At 44.0% G+C, this 17,304-nt stretch overlaps 1 protein-coding gene across 1 annotated transcript in view; it reads left to right on the top strand.

Annotated features, from left to right (window-relative positions):
- The first annotated feature begins 4,639 nt into the window (after positions 1 to 4,639).
- LOC130477877 (cytochrome P450 2J5-like) overlaps positions 4,640 to 17,304 on the top strand; it is a 33,678-nt gene continuing 21,013 nt past the window's right edge. Inside the window, exon 1 of the mRNA XM_056849960.1 lies at positions 4,640 to 4,669. The gene's annotated coding sequence lies outside the window, so the exon portion shown is untranslated. The remainder of the gene's footprint in view (positions 4,670 to 17,304) is intronic.

Here is a 17,304-nt window from a genome sequence, read left to right as displayed (position 1 = left end):
TGGCAACCCTATTCTGAGCTGCTGCCTTCACCCAAGGCAGGAAGCATTTCCGAGTACAATTTGCTGCATGTTACCTAAAAAAGGGACAGGGAATTCTGTTGGCAATCGAGTTGTGTCCCTGCCAGTCATGAACAAACAAAGGTTTGTTTTGATGTCCACAGGTAGCCTCCGAAAGGTTGACAACCTTCTAGTCCCCTCCACCCCAGTGACCTTTCTCCTGGCTTGGTTTTTCTTTTTTATTGCAGAGGATTCTTGTCCTTTACTGCTGCAAAGTATGTGGATAAGAACATAAGAAAAGCCCTGCTGGATCAGACCCAGGCCCATCAAGTCCAGCAGTCTGTTCACACGGTGGCCAACCTGGTGCCTCTAGGAAGCCCACAAACAAGACGACTGAAGCAGCACCATCCTGCCCGTGCTCCACAGCACCTAATATCATAGGCATGCTCCTCTGATCCTGGAGAGAATAGGTCTGCATCATGACCAGTATCCACTAGTAGCCATGGATAGCCCTCTCCTCCATGAACAGGTTTACTCCCCTCTTAAAGCCTTCCAAGTTGGCAGCCATCACCACATCCTGGGGCAGGGAGTTCCACAATCGTTTTGATGAAGCTTTTATGGTATGTCCCCCCCCCCATTGTTCTCGCTTGTAGGGTTGCCGACCTGCAGGTACTAGCTGGAGATCTCCTGCTATTACAACTGATCTCCAGCCGATAGAGACCAGTTCCCCTGGAGAAAACGGCCGCTTTGGCCATTGGACTCTATGGCCTTGAAGTCCCTTCCCTCTCCAAACCCTGCCCTCCACAGACTGCACCCCAAAAACCGCTTGCCATAGCAAAGAGGGGCCTGGCAACCCTAGTATTGGCTCCTGCCTGTTTTCACTGATTCAAATGCTATTGAAACAGCAGGATATAAAAGTCAAGGGCATCTGGGCACAAAATGTTCTGTCTGTTTAATGGAGGCTTCATGGGCTGTTATTTACCAAATGATATTACTTTCCTTCATGCCAAGGAAAGCTTCAGCTGGCCACTTCCACCTATTAAGCCAGTACACCTCACCGGTCAGGCAGCAAGCCGCAACTGGAGTCTTGTGTGCAGTTCTGGAGGCCTCACTCACTTCTAAAAGGATGTGGACTGAATGGAGCCGGGTGCAGAGGAGAGCGACGAGGATGATCAGGGGCCTGGAGACCAAGCCCTACGAGGAAAGGCTGAGGGACTTGGGAATGTTCAGTCTGGAGAAGAGGAGGTTGAGGGGGGACATGTTCGCTCTCTTTAAATATGTGAAGGGCTGTCAGAGGAGAACAGGGATAAAAGGAAGTATTTCTTCACACAGCACATGGTTAAATTGTGGAACTCCCTGCCCCAGGATGTGCTGACGGCTGCCGACTTGGAAGGCTTTAAGAGGGGAGTGGACATGTTCATGGAGGAAGGGCTATCCATGGCTACTGGTAAAAATGGATACTAGTCATGATGCATGGCTATTCTCTCCAGGACCAGAGGAGCATGTCTATTATATTAGGTGCTGTGAAACACGGACAGGATGGTGCTGCCGCAGTCGTCTTGCTTGTGGGCTTCCTAGAGGCACCTGGTTGGCCACTGTGTGAACAGACTGCTGGACTTGATGGACCTAGGGTTGATCCAGCATGGCTTTTCTTATGTTCTTATGTTCCTGTTGTCAGCAGAGGATAGGACTTGCAATAATGGGTTTAAATTATGGGCGGAACTTGTACCAGCTAGATATTAGGAAAAACGTTTTTTACAGTAAGAGTAGTTCAGCAGTGGAATGTGCTGTCTAGGGAGGTGGTGAGCCCCCGCCCCCAGCAGTCTACAAGCAGAGGTTGGATGAACACTGTTCAAGGATGCTCTAGACTAATCCTTCATTGAGCAGGGGGTCGGACTAGATAACCTGGATGGCCCCTTCCAACGCTATGATTCTATAGCCTTTTATGCATGGGTTGTTTCTGTTGCATTCAATCCCCCCACCCGACTTCTTTGGGGCTTCATCTTCAATTTGCATGTTTAGTCGACCTTCAGAAGTGACTTTGCTCTCCCCCCCTCCCCGCATTTTCCCGGCATTTTCAGGATGCTGTTTTATCGGAAGGTTGATACCTGCGTCGAGACTAGATCAATTGCTACTCCAGTGCATAGTTTTAGCTTCGGGTTGGTCTACCCCACAACCTCATTCTTGCTTCTCCCCGCTCCAGTCATCCTCTCCTCCCTCCCACCCATCCTTCCCTCATCCAACCCCTCCCCTGGAAGCCATTTGCAAGTGCACTAGCAAGAGAGGCTGCTTATTTGGTCATTTTCACAATGAGTGGTCAGTCTCATTCCGATGGAACAGAGCCAGGCTAATTTGCCACCCTCTCTTTATACGTGTCCTTCTCGGCTTTGGCTGTAAAATGGCTACCTGATTCGGCTCAAATGAAAGAATCCCGTTGCGGGGTTGGTGATGTTTTTCAAATAAAAATAAAAATACACTACAGACAATTATAAGGCAGCGTTTCTGGGGGGGGGAGGCACATGTGCGCCGACATAAGTGTTTATTTCGGTAGCCATCTCACGATTTAACACTAGTGCGCATGCGTGAACCAAAACAATCAAAAGAAGGGGGTGGCAAACCGCGTAACAAAGATGGCATCGGTGACCACTCTCCTGCTGATTCAGAAGCTCTGCATTATTGCTGGGGAAGCATAATCGATAGAACAACAAGCCTCAACCAGAGAAGTAGAGGGATTTGTCCAGGTTGATGTACATGCATCCGGAAACATTGCTAATTCTGTACCAGATTGTGTGAACAACTGTCCATGTGGCAAGACCCATGATTTGGGTTAAGAGTTTACATCAAGCCGCACAAATTATTAGATAAAAATACCTCATAAGGTGCATTTCAGGTTGTGTTTTAATTAGCTTCTGTATTTAGAAGAGAAGGAGGAGGAGGAGGAGGGTTTTTATATGCCATCTTACTCTACTGCTTAAGGAACAATCAAACCAGCTTACAGTCGCCTTCCCTTCCCCTCCCCACAACAGACACCCTGTGAGGTAGGGGGGGCTGAGAGAGCTTTAAGAAAACTGTGACTAGCCCAAGGACACCCAGCTGGCTTCATGTGTAGGAGTGGGGAACCAACTTGGTTCACCAGATTAGCCTCCGTCGCTCATTTATGACCACTGAGGAAGGCTTATTCAGGCCAAAACACGTATGGCCCAGTATTGGTCATTTATACTGAATGTATATCAACTGTGTATAAGAATTTTGTAACAGATAATTTTATATGCAGCCTGGAATACAGGCCCTGTGTTTTTTTAACAATTTTACAGTGTACACTTTGTAATCAACATAATTATTTTGTTATAGTTTATTGTTTCTAGCTCAGCCTTTGAAGCTCCAGATGCATAATTGATCACAAGGTACTCCTGGAATTTCTTCGGGGCAAAAAGCCCCCTTGCATAGTGTTTTGAGAATTCAGCTGCAAATACTGTGCCATTAGAGAGCAGCAGATCCAGCTGAAACAGACCGTTAAGCCTCTGTTAAAAGGTTAGGGCTCTTTTTCTCCAGGTGGCTGTAGTGCTGCCCTAGGAATTTCTCACCATTTGGAGAAGTGGGGAGCTTATACTGACATCAAGGTCAGTATTGTCTAGTCAGACTGGCAGCGGCTCTCCAAGGGTCCCAGGCGGAGGTCTTTCACATTACCTGCTGTCTGGTCCTTTTTAACTGGACATGCCGGGGATTGAACCTGGAACCTTCTGAACGCCAAGCAGAGGTTCTTCCACTGAGCCACAGGCTAACACAGCTACACCTCTGGAATTATTGTCTGAGGAAGGTTGTCAGCTGCCAAGAACCAAAGGGTCTGTGGCTCAGTGGTAGAGCCTCTGCTTGGCATGCAGAAGGTCCCAGGTTCAATCCCCGGCATCTCCAGTTAAAGGGACTGGGCAGGTAGGTGATGTGAAAGACCTCTGCCTGAGACCCTGGAGAGCCATGGAGAGGGGCTGTGGCTCAGTGGTAGAGCCTCTGCTTGGCATGCAGAAGGTCCCAGGTTCAATCCCCAGCATCTCCAGTTAAAGGAAGCAGGCAGGTAGGTGATGTGAAAGACCTCTGCCTGAGTCCCTGGAGAGCCGCTGCTGTTCTGAGTAGGCAATACTGACTTTGATGGACCAAAGGTCTGATTCAGTATGAGGCAGCTTTATGTGTTCATGTGACTCCAACTGTACCTTTATCAGCTCCGTGAGAGGCAGGAACTCTGAAGTGGAGCTTTCCATGGCAAGGAAATAAATGTTATTGGGATCACCTGCTAAGGCCTTTATGCCAAACAGCAGTTAAAGGCATGAGACAAAAGTAAGAAAAAAAAAAGAAAACAAAACTGGCATTCGTAGGTCAGCAAATATTTGAATTGCCGATATAAGGGCAGCAGGAGAGAGTACTTAACTGCGGCCTTTCAGCAAATTACCCTAGAAGCAGCAGCAAAGCAGCTACCGAAGCAGAGATCTGCGGAGTCTGTGGAAGGAAGATGTTCCCTCTGTTTCCAGTCCTCCTGGGTCTCCTCGCTGTTTACTTGGCCTGGAATTTCCTGAAGGTCCAAATGGCCAGAAGCAAACTCCCCGCGGGGCCGCCACCCCTACCTCTCATAGGCAACCTGGGGCTGCTTCGCTTTAAAATCCACCATGAAACTTTGCTAAAGGTACAGTGGCTTGCGAGTCCATGGCTGTCTCTGGGAGCAGAGGCGCGGGGGGGTCTGCGTGGAGGAGACCCTATTGATACCCAGTTTGGGGATGAGGGGAGATTCTGCAACCCTAATTATTCTTCCTGGGGACGGAGTGAGGTTAAGGGGAGACATGATAGAGGTCTATAAAATTACGCATGGTATGGAGAGAGTGGGCAGGGAGAAGCTTTCCTTCTTCTCTCAGAATACCAGGACACAGAGTCATCTGCTGAAGCTGGGGGTGGGAGATTCAAAACAGATAAAAAGGAAGTATTCCTTCACACAATGCATAGTGAAACTGTGGAACTCCCTGCCCCAGGATGTGGTGATGGCTGCCAACTTGGAAGGCTTTAAGAGGGGAGTGGGCATGTTCATGGAGGAGAGGGGTATCCAGGGCTACTAGTAAAAATGGATAGTAGTCATGATGCATACCTATTCTCTCCAGGATCAGAGGAGCAGGCCTATTATATTGGGTGCTGTGGAGCACAGGCAGGATGGTGCTGCTGCAGCTGGCTTGTTTGTGAGTTTCCTAGAGGCACCTGGATGGCCACTGTGTGAACAGACTGCTGGACCCGATGGACCTTGGTCTGATCCAGCAGGGCCTTTCTTACTTTCTTATGAGTGCTGTGGCCGGGCTATGTCTGGATGCACCCAATGAGAGAGTTCATGCCAACAGGGAGATCCCATTTGGGGATGGATCCTGGGGAGGACAAGGACCTCTGTGGGACACAATGCCACAGAGCCCGCCCTCCAAAGCAGCCATTTTCTCCAGGGGGACTGATGTCTGTAGTCTGGAGATGAGCTGTAATTCCAGGGGATCCCCAGGTCCCACCTGGAGGCTGGCATCCCTATGCCAACTGTATAAATGCCCTTCAATTGTATTGATCATATAATTAAACATTGCTTCTTTTTTTAAAAAAAGAAGCAATGTATAACTTGTTGAAACAGTTTCAGTATTTAATTTGTTGAAACAGAGTTTCAGTATCTGACCAAACCCACCTTGACCTACAAGATGTGTGTATCTTAGGGCTGCCAACCCCCAGGTGGTGGATGGAGATCTCCTGCTATTACAGCTGATCTCCAGCCAATAGTGATCATTTCCCCTGGAGAAAATGACCACATTGGCAATTAGACTCTATGGCATTGAAGTCCCTCCCCTCCTCAAACCCCGCCCTCTTCAGGCTCCACCCCAAAAACCTCCCACCAGTGGGCAAAGAGAAACTTGGTAATGCTAGTGTATCTGGACTTCGGCTGTTTCGTTTTCTTTTTTCCCCTTTCATTCTTTTTTTATGTTACTTGGCAGTCCCAGATGGCTCCTTTGTTGCTGGGTAACCCTCTCCTAATATACCACTTCCATGACTTACAATATCTCTCCAAAGTTCCAGTTGGCTCATTCATGCAAGGAGAAGGCCAAAGTTTGGGACTTACTGCTGGATTGCACTTGGATAATTTCAGGCTCTGGACTACGGGGTCTCGGGGAATTCCCCTTTCTAGATGGTATCATATCCTGTAAATGTATAACTGCCTCCTGCTTCCACTACAACCCCAACTAAGCTGGGGCCCTGTACTTTTGTCCCTGAGAGTTATTGTAGTTGCGGTGTTGGTCTAGGATTTGGGTTCAAAACCCCACTCTTCCATGGAAGCTTACTGAGTGACTTTGGACTACTCACTGACCCAACCCTTCCTGCCCTCCCTCTCATGAACTGCCTAAGTTCCCAGAATCAGCATTGCTGACAGATGGCCATCAAGCCTCTGCTTAAAACCCTCCAGGGAAGGAGAGCCCACCACCTCCCGAGGAAGCCTGTTCCACTGAGGAACCGCTCTGACTGTCAGGAAGTCCTTCCTTCCTAACCTTTAGCCAAAAACTCTTGTGATTTACCGTATTTTTCCGTGTATAAGATGCCCCCATGTATAAGACGACCCCTATTTTTTTAACCCAAAATTAAGGTTAAAAAAATAGGGGTCGTCTTATACATGGGGCCCCGTCTGTGAGAAGAACCCCAGGTGCTTGCAAGCGGCGAAAGAGGCCTGTCGCCCTGGCCAGCCGGCGTCTGGTGTTCAAACCGGTTTCCACCCGCCCTGCCCATCAGCTGATTGGATTAGTTTGAGAACTTGTCTCTGTATGAACACATGAACTCATGAAGCTGCCTTATACTGAATCCATGAAAGTCAGTATTGTCTTGTCGAAGGCTTTCACGGTCAGAGTTCATTGGTTCTTGTAGGTTATCCGGGCTGTGTAACCGTGGTCTTGGAATTTTCTTTCCAAGACCACGGTTACACAGCCCGGATAACCTACAAGAACCAATCAGTATTGTCTATTCAGACTGGCAGCAGCTCTCCAGGGTCTCAGGCAGAGGAGGAGAAGGAGAAGGAGAGTTGGTTTTTATATGCAGACTTTCTCTACCACTAAAGGGAGAATCAACCCGGCTTACAATCACCTTCCCCTTCCCACAACAGACACCCTGTGAGGCAGGTGGGGCTGAGAGAGCTCTAAGAGAACTGTGACTAGCCAGATGGCTTCATGAGTAGGAATGAAGAAACCAATCCAGTTCACCAGATTAGCCTCGGCCACTCATGTGCAGGAGTGGGGAATCAAACCCAGTTCTCCAGATCAGACTCCACCGCTCCAAACCACCGCTCTTTACCACTACACCACTCTGGCTCTTTCACATCACCTACTTGCCTAGTCCCTTTCACTGGAGTTGCCAGGGATTGAACCTGGGACCTTCTGCATGCCAAGCAGAGGCTCTACCACTGAGCCACGCCCCCTCCCCCTCCTCTGTACAGGAGTTTGTCACAAATCTACCATCTCCATGGCATTGCTGTGTGGGCTAAATTCCCAAGTCGAGGAGCCCGCTCTGGGAGTCCCTAGCATTTCTGGTTTGGACAGCCTCCCTCAGATCTACTGAAACCATGAGACAGAGCTGAGCATCATCCATGTATTTGTGGCAACTCAGCCCAAAGGTCCAAATGACCTCTCCCAGCGGTTTTGCATAGATGTTGAAAAACATGGGGGACAGGACAGAACCTTGTGGGATCGAATAAACCAGAGGCCGAGGGGCAAAGCAGCCGTCTACCAGCACCACACTCTGAAAACAACCTTCGAAACTACAACAGAACACTGCCTCCCAGTCCCAAACCCGGAAGGCCGTCCAGAAGGATACCACCATCGATGGTATCAAAAGCTGCCATGAGGTCCAGGAGAGTTCCTTGGCCAACCTGGTGGATGACTTGTCCATCTCATAGGACAAGTCATCCACCCGGTTGGCCAAGGCGAAATAAAGTCCTTGTCCAGGGGGATTCACAGGGTCACACTCCCCTGTCCATCTCCCCAGGCAGGTCATCCATCAGGTTGGCCTAGGGAAAATAAACTCTACTTGAAAAACACAAAAGAAAACAAAATCAACATGTATGTTTTGAAACCAAAAACAATCTCTGTAATTGCCAAATTATTTTAAAACACCCTGGGCTAGGACTTCCGGGTCGGAGAGAAATGGCGGCGGAACGCGCGAGAATCGCGCTCTGGTGAAGGGCTGGGGGGGTAAAAGGACCATTCTCCCCCCCCCCCCCCGCTAAGCAGCACCCCTCGGTGAAAGAGGGGGTGTGGAGAAGGCGTAGGCAAGCGTACCGTCCTAGAAGCGATCCCTACTGAGAAATCGGCGGGGATTGCTCAGACGTGCTGCAGCTGAGAAGGGGACGCCATTATTTCCCTTGTCGGCAGACGGGACGAGCCACAGAGATTCTCCGATCTTAATGCGACTGCAAGTATTTTCATTCTTATTTACATGATAATTCACAACTGAAGTGTCTAGCAGGATTTGTTTGGAATTAAACTTTCTATATCATCTGCTATAACTCCAGTAACGGGACTTGAGTTGAACTTGGCTTTTTGCCAGCTCGATTGCGCAGTTTAAATTTCAGCTGTGCCAACTACAGAAACTTAACAGAACAGTGTGGGGGAAAACGTTTGGAAAGAGATGAAGGTCTAATACATGCATCAATCCAGAAACTAACTGTTCTCTAAGGTCTGGACATTATACTAAATTGGAGATTCCATTTACTGTTGAAAAGGCACTATGTTGATTTACTAGGTGTTTAGAGCCCATCATCCCCCCCTTTCTTTTTGGATTACAAGTATAACAGCTCAGGACTAATGGGAGATAAAAAAGAAAAGCATCCCAAAGAACTTTTGAAACAACAGCAACAGCAGCAGGCTTCACATCAAACAAAGAGAGCATTTGTCTCCAATATAAACTTGATGTCAACAGTTTCATCTCCCCCAACGGCAGCCTCTGGTTTGGCTAAGATGGCACCTAAACCAAAACTACCTGAAGATACTCTCAACTCACTCCATGAGATGATGACTAAGTCATTACAAGAAAGTGCTGCCATAAAAGAAGGAGTTAATCAAAATACAGTTGCTATTTCTGCTTTAAAGGACTCAATTACCTCTTTAACCCTAAGACAAAGTGGAAACTAAATTGCAGAAATGTGTTCAAAATAGCAAGGAAGTTAAGAAGAAGGTGGATACTCTGGAACTTTCAGTGGAATCTATTCAAGAGAGAGAAGAAAAAAGAGAGGACCACGTTGCTATGTTAGAACTTAAAGTTAAAGAAAATTTTATTCGTATAAGGGGGCTTAAAGAGTCATCTGAAGTAGCGGATTTAAAAGGCTTTTTAAAAGTACATTTGGCAGAATTTCTCCAAGAAGATCAAGATGTCATTGAGGGTATGATTGTGACAGCTTACAGAGTCAACTCAGCTTATGCTAGAAACAATAAGGTTCCAAGAGACTGTCTGATCCAGCTTTTCTCCAGAAGCCATCGGGATCTTATTTTGAACCAACATTATAAAAGCTCATTCACAATAGACGGTGTTTCTTTGAGAATTATGAAGGAGATTCCTACAAGACTACTTAGAAAAAGAAAAGATTTTGCGGAGATTGTGGAAAGGCTGAAGCTCAGTGGTATTCAACACAGATGGGAGTACCCTCAAGGCATCTCTTTTTTTCAAAGCAAGAAGATACAAGATCACAGACACCCTTAAGGCTGAACAATTCTTGAGAAGATATGATAAAGACCTTCCAAAATCTTCAAAGCAGCCTGTTCCAAGGGACATACCAGAAGAGGCCAAATCTGAACAAGTATCTGGAGGTGTCCTCCCAGCAGACACACCAGAAGAGGAGTCTCCCTCAGAAGAGAATGATGGCTGCGCTGTATTTTACAGGGATTGATGATGGGGGTGGGGGGGGGTGGGGGGTTTGAATAAATATTAAAATATGGGGGAAATAAGGATGGGAAGAATTGTAAACTGACATGTTATAAGTATTGTCATGGAACATTAATGGTTTGAACTCTCCCAACAAGAGGAGAAAGGTATTTTATCATTTACAAAAATCTAAGGCTAATATTTTTTGTTTACAGGAAACACATATTTTACCTAAGGATGTAATACGTTTGGAGAATCTGAAATTAGGGAAACTATTCACATCCTGTAATGAAAAAAAAAGTCAATGGAGTAACTATGTATGTTCCTTTGATATTGGAACCAAAGTTAATTTACAAGGACATAGAAGGTAGACTCCTGTTAATAGAAATTACAAGTGGGTATCAGAAAATATTATTGGTTGGTATTTATGCTCCTAATATGAAACAATTTTTTTTAATGATTTAGCTTTAATATTGGCTGAGTATGGTACTGAGAAAATGATTTGGATGGAGGATTTTAATGGGGTATTAGAACCAAGATTGGATAGATCTTTAAAGAAAAAGAAAGTGAAATGTGAGGGTAGGTTGCCTGGTATTTTTACTAATATGACAAATCAATGGGAAATGTTTGATATTTGAAGACTTATTAATGGAGGCAAGAAGGAATATACATATTTTTCACACAGACATCTTACTCACTCAAGAATAGATATGATATGGCTTTCTAAAACTTTAATGAATATTTCAGATAGCCTGGAGATGTCACCTAGGCCTAGGGTATTATCGGATCATAATGCCATTATGATAAAAATTAAGATAGGTGATAAGAAACATAGACCATGGTCATAAATGATTATTTGTTAAAAAATAAAACGATTGTAGAAAAATTAAAAATAGATATTCAAAATTATTTCATTGAAAATGTCGATAAGGGGGTTATAGACACGATGGTATGGGATGCCGGTAAAGCAGCAATTAGAAGATTTTTGATTCAACAAAATACGAGGTGGAGAAAATTAAGTTAGAAGAAACACAAATAAAAAAGGCTCAAGATAAATTATTTAACAAGGAAAGGTTAACAACTTGAAAAGGTTACAGCAATAATATGAGCTATTAATAACAACGGAAATAGAAAATAAAATTATGTTTAATAGGCAAAGATTTTTTAAACATGCTAATAAACCTGGTAAGTTTTTAAAGTTTGGAAGAAGGAAATTTTGAACTTTTTATGGGGAAAAGAAAGACATAGGATAGCATATCACAATTTAATTGAATTAAAAGAAACTGGAGGCTTGGGTCTTCCAGATTTAAGAATGTATTATGAAGCAGCTTGTTTTGGTTGGTTAAGGAATTGTATATTATTAGAGAAGCCCAGATTGCTTGAAATGGAAGGATTTAATATAAGATTCGGCTGGCATGCATATTTATGGTATGATAAAGATAAAGTAAACAGAGATTTTAATTCTCATGCCACAGCTGCTGGCGAAACGTCAGGAAAGAAAATACCAAGACCACGGTCACACAGCCTGGATAACCTACAAGAACCATTGTTAGGAATAGTTTGTTACAGATTTGGAAAAGGTATAAAAGATGTTGGGAAATTAAAACACCAGGGTGGATTAATCCTATAGAAGCATTTATGAAAAGGGGAATTCAGCTTAATTTGGATATAGGTAATTATAGGGATATTATCAAGGATAGTGGTGACATTTGGATTCTTAGAACAAGAGAAGAATTTAAGATTGGAGATTGGTTTATGTATTATAAATTACAGGATATATTTAATAAAGATAAATTAATAGGGTTTAATAGAAATAAATCTAAATTGGAATTAATATTAAATGTGGGAAATAAAGGTCAGATAGCAAGAATGTATAAATTTATAATTGAAACAAATTTAGAGCAAGAGAGGATTAAACCAGTCATGATAAAATGGATGAGAGATTTGGGGCATTATATTAATCTTGAGGTCTGGGAGAGATTATGGAAAACAGAATTTAAATTTACAATCACTAATGAAATAAAAGAGAATTTATATAAGATGTTTTATAGATGGTATATTACACCAGTGATGGTTGGTAAATTTAAAGCAGGAAATACTGATTTATGTTGGAAATGCGGAATGGAAAAAGGAACTTTTATGCATGCATGGTGGGTTTGTAAAAAAAATTAAAAAGTTTTGGAGAAAGGTAGTAAGGGAGACTAACAATTTGATTAACATTAAAATAAAAATGGATCCAGCTTTTTGTTTATTAGGAATCCCTAAAGATAATATGAACCGGAATGATAGAGTCATATGTCAATATAGTTTTGCAGCGGCAAGGATTATTATTGCAAAATCCTGGAAGCTAGTAAACAGACCTCTAATTAAGGACTGGAGAGAAAAATTATGGCTATATATGTGGATGGCTAAATTAACAGATTCCCTTCATGGGAAGGATGTGGAAGAATTTAAAATGATGTGGTCAAAAGCCTTCGCATATTGGGACAAGCTGGCAAAAATGAATTTTATTAATATAGTGAAAGAGTTGTAGATTCAGTTTTTGGTAGTCTAGATTATTGTTAAAATATTGTATTAATAAACTGCTTAGACACCTCTCTGGAAGTTCAATACGGTGGAAGGAGGGATTAAGGGTACACTGGTGGAGGGTGGTGCGAATGAAAAGGGTAGAATAAGTATAATAAGAATGTAAAGAATGTATTTTGGTTTTTAAAAAAAATACATATATGTCATTCTTATTATGTAGTTTTCGATATTGTTATACTGTTTTTTTTCCTTTTTTTGGTTTGTATTTTTTATGTTGGAAAATATAATAAAAATTTTAATAATAATAAAAAAACACCCTGGGCTCGAGGCCCCCGCCCCAGCCATCAGAGAAAGTTTGGTGACCTCTAGGGCATCTAAAAACCTACAATCTGTGCCAGCACTTAAGTAATTCAGTTGAGCTGCAGAGAGGAGGTGTGACTCAGTGGCAGAGAGCATCTGTTTTGCAAGCACAACTTTCCCGGTTCAGTCCCTAGCATGTCCGGTTTAAAAATAAATCAGATGATGTGAAAGACCTCTGCCTCAGACCCTGGAGACCGGCTGCCAAGCCTAGTAGACACTACTGACCTGGATAGACCAAAGGTTTGTTTTGACCTAAGGCAATCCACGTGACTTTTTTTTTTTTTGTATGATATCTGAACTTTCCTAGTCAATTCAAATTGTATTTTGCAAACATTATTCTGAAATAGTCAATGTGTTTATTTAGACTACTCCTATGCCACTTCTTCAGCGTCCCGCTTGAGGTGCCTTACAATTAAAACCCACGATATTAAAACACAAGCCGTTAGAGATAAGCAGCATAAAACCAGAACCAACAGGTTGAAATTAAATCAAAAGAGTTTCGGGCTAAACATCAGGAAGAACTTCCTGACGGTTAGAGCGGTTCCTCAGCAGAACAGGCTTCCTCGGGAGGTGGTGGGCTCTCCTTCCCTGGAGGTTTTTAAGCAGAGGCTAGATGGCCATCTGTCAGCAAGGCTGATTCTGTGAACTTAGGCAAATCGTGAGAGGGAGGGCAGGAAGGGTTGCGTCAGTGTTTGGCTCTCGTGGTCCTTTCTTGCATGCCCAGGGTAATGCCGATTGCCACTTTGTGGTCAGGAAGTAATTTTTCCTTCAGGCCAGATTGGTCAGAGATCCTGGAGGTTTTTTTTTTTTTTTTTTTTTTGGTATGTGTTTGGGCATGGAGTAGGGGGGGTCACTGGGTGTGTGTGGGGGAGGTAGTTGTGAATTTCCTGCATTGTGCAGGGGGTTGGACTAGATGACCCTGGTGGTCCCTTCCAACTCTATGATTCTGTTCTATGATTCTATTATTCTATTCTATAAAAACAATCCATAAAACAGAATCAGACCATGAGAAAGTTACCCATCTTGAAGAAGCTGGGTATGTTTAGCCTGAAGTGGAGAAGACTGAGAGGGGATATGATAACCATCTTCAAGTAATTGAAGGGCTGTCATATGGAGGAGGGTGCCGAGTTGTTTTCTGTTGCCCCAGAAGGTCGGGCCAGAACCAACAGGTTGAAATTAAATCAAAAGAGTTTCCCTCTAGACATCGGGAACAATTTTCTAACAGCTAGAGTGGTTCCTCAGTGGAACAGGCTTCCTCGGGAGGTGGTGAGCTCTCCTTCCCTGGAGGTTTTGAAGCAGAGGCTAGATGGCCATCTGTCAGCAATGCTGGTTGTATGACGTTAGGCAGATCATGAGAGGGAGGGCACCTTGGCCATCTTCTGGGCACGGAGTAGGGTCACTGGGTGTGTGTGGGGGGTAGTTGTGAAATTCCTGCATTGTGCAGGGGGTTGGACTAGATGACCCTGGTGGTCCCTTCCAAATCTATGATTCTATGAAATAGCTGATAAGATAAATCCCTAATTAAAAGCCTGGGGGAATAGATGTTTTAGCCTGGCGCCTAAAAGATTATAAAGTAGGTGCCAGGTGAACCTCAAGAGGAAGGGGCATTCCAACAGCAAGGGAGCCACCACTGAAAATGCCCTGTCTCTAGTTGACACCCGCTTAACCCCTGAAGGCAGGGGCACAAAGACCAGAGCTTGAGAGGTAGATCTTAGCTGTTGGACTGGATATGGGAAGAGACGGTCCTTCAAGCTCCCTGGCCCCAAGCCATTTAGGACCTTAAAGGTAAGAACCAACATTTTAAACTACCTTAAAGGTAAGAACCAATTTTTTGAATTGAGCCTGGGAAAAGATGGGTAACCAGCGTATGTCTTTCACTGCAACAATGGTATTTTTGTTACTGGCATCCAGCAAGGGGGGATGAACCTTTTCCCCTTTTAAAAGAGTCAACATCATGAAACCATAAAACCATCCCGGCACTGGCTTAAGTGAGGTGTTAACTCTCTTGGCTTGTGTTGGAGGAAGTTCAACGAACTCTAGGGCACCTCAGAAACCGGATCAACATTTATGTGTGGGCTGGAGTAAAAAATGTGCTGTCTCTCCTTGGGTAAACACCTGGTCAAATCATTCCCTAGAAAAAAGGTTATTCTCTGTGTGTGTTAAGTGCCATCAAGTCGCTTCCGACTCATGGCGACCCTGTGAATCAACAGCCTTGCTCAGGTCTTGCAAATTGAAGGCTGTGGCTTCCTTTATTGAGTCCATCCATCTCTTGTTGGGTCTTCCTCTTTTCCTGCTGCCCTCAACTTTTCCTAGCATGACTGTCTTTTCCAGTGACTCTTGTCTTCTCATAATGTGACAGCCTCAGTTTAGTCATTTTAGCTTCAAGGGTCAGTTCAGGCTTGATTTGCTCTAGAACCCACTGATTGGTATTTTGGGTGGTCTGCGATATCCGTCACACTCTCCTCCAACACCACATTTCAAAGGAATCTACTTTCTTCCTATCAGCTTTCTGATAGGAACTCTAGGGCAAGGTTTGGGATGGGGAGGGACTTCAATGCCATAGAGTCCAATGGCCAAAGTGGCCGTTTTCTCCAGGGAAACTGATTTCTATCAGCTGGAGATCAGTTGTAAGAGCAGGAGGTCTCCAGCCACTACCTGGAGATTCTGGAGAAATAGTAACACCTATGCTGATGATAGCAAATCTGGTAACAATAGCAGCACGAGGGCTCACAATATATATTTACTTCAGATAGTTTACTACAAAACAAACAGGATACACCAAATACATCCAGTATCTTCAATACAATAAAGGTAAGGAACAGCCAAATAAATAACTAACAAATAAATAACTATTTGTCTGTTCCTTACCTTTATTGTATTGAAGATACTGGATGTATTTGGTGTATCCTGTTTGTTTTGTAGGATACAGTCCTTTAGTTATTTATTTGTCTGTTCCTTACCTTTATTGTATTGAAGATACTGGATGTATTTGGTGTATCCTGTTTGTTTTGTAGGATACACTCCTTTAGTTATTTATTTGTCTGTTCCTTACCTTTATTGTATTGAAGATACTGGATGTATTTGGTGTATCCTGTTTGTTTTGTAGGATACAGTCCTTTAGTTATTTATTTGTCTGTTCTTTACCTTTATTGTATTGAAGATACTGGATGTATTTGGTGTATCCTGTTTGTTTTGTAGGATACACTCCTTTAGTTATTTATTTGTTCCTTACCTTTATTGTATTGAAGATACTGGATGTATTTGGTGTATCCTGTTTGTTTTGCAGTAAACTATCTGAAGTAAATATATATTGTGAGCCCTCGGGCTGCTATTGTTACCAGACTACCTGGAGATTGGCAACCCTAGTTGGATACCAGTGACAAAGAGGAAGAAAATCAGCCCTCTTTTTTTGATATAGGCACCAATGTTAGGTGTATATTTGCACCATAAAATCACCCCGTGTCATCATCTTCAAACCATAAAACCCACAATTGGCAAGTGGTAAAAAAAAAAAAAAACACTCTCCATTTGTTTTCTCCTCCTTCCAGCTGAAAGGAGTTCGATGACCTCAGGAAGATTTTATTTAACAGAACAAACAGATCCATCCCAACAGTTAGGTAATCCACTGCAGCATTTGGTAAAAATGCGTTATCTCGGCTACTGAATTCCAGCTTCCTTCCCACACGTCCACCCGCTTTGTTCAGATTACTGACTCGGGAAGACCTTCACAAGTGAGATAGGAGGACCAAATGTAAAAGAAGAAAGGGTTCTCGTGTGAGAAGCTCACCAAGGTCTTCGGTAGGTGACTTCCACATCACCTACTGCCTGTTAGGCTAGGAGAGTGTGACTGGCCCGAGGTCACCCACTGAGCTTCCATGGAATGAGTGGGGATTCGAACTCGGGTCTCCCAGGTCATTTATGCATGGTACTTACACTCACCCCCAGTCTGTCTCAGTTGTTCCTTGGAGTTATGCATGAGTTTTCCCTCCATTAGAGATGACCTCGCTGCCAGCCCTTACAAATCCCGGGACTTCCTGTTCCTCTGTTAACCCGATTCTTCCCTCTCCCCTGAGCTCAGCCCGGGTGAAACCCCTGTGCATAGGGCAAAGCGCGGGACACACAAGCTTGCTTTCTCTCACAGCCAATTACAAGGCAGCATGTAAATAGGCGGGGATTCAAATGCTTCCTGCTTCCTTAGAGCTCTTTCTGAGCAGAAGAATGACTTTTTAAAACCAAGGCTTGAATTTCTCCCCGTCCCTTTCAGATTGCTCCTTTTTTTGTTCTTTGTTCTTAAAATGCTTCTTTATGCAGCAATTGGGTTTGGGGGGGGGATTTTCTCTCACGGTAAGCTCTACAAAGTAAGCCAGTTACAACACAGTATTTAAAGGGGTGGGGACTTGGTTTGAGCTTGAAGACTGCTGGTACACAGATTCCCAACAGGAAAGTGTGGGTCCAGCGAGCAACGAAAACTCCCATGCAGAAACCGACCCGTGATACTAGCCCAGCACTCTTACTAGGGTT

This window comes from Euleptes europaea, chromosome 5, assembly GCF_029931775.1.
Source record: "Euleptes europaea isolate rEulEur1 chromosome 5, rEulEur1.hap1, whole genome shotgun sequence".
NCBI classification, from domain to species: Eukaryota; Metazoa; Chordata; class Lepidosauria; order Squamata; family Sphaerodactylidae; genus Euleptes; species Euleptes europaea.
Note: the sequence above shows the minus strand (reverse complement) of the source record. Positions and strands in the feature narration are given on the sequence as shown.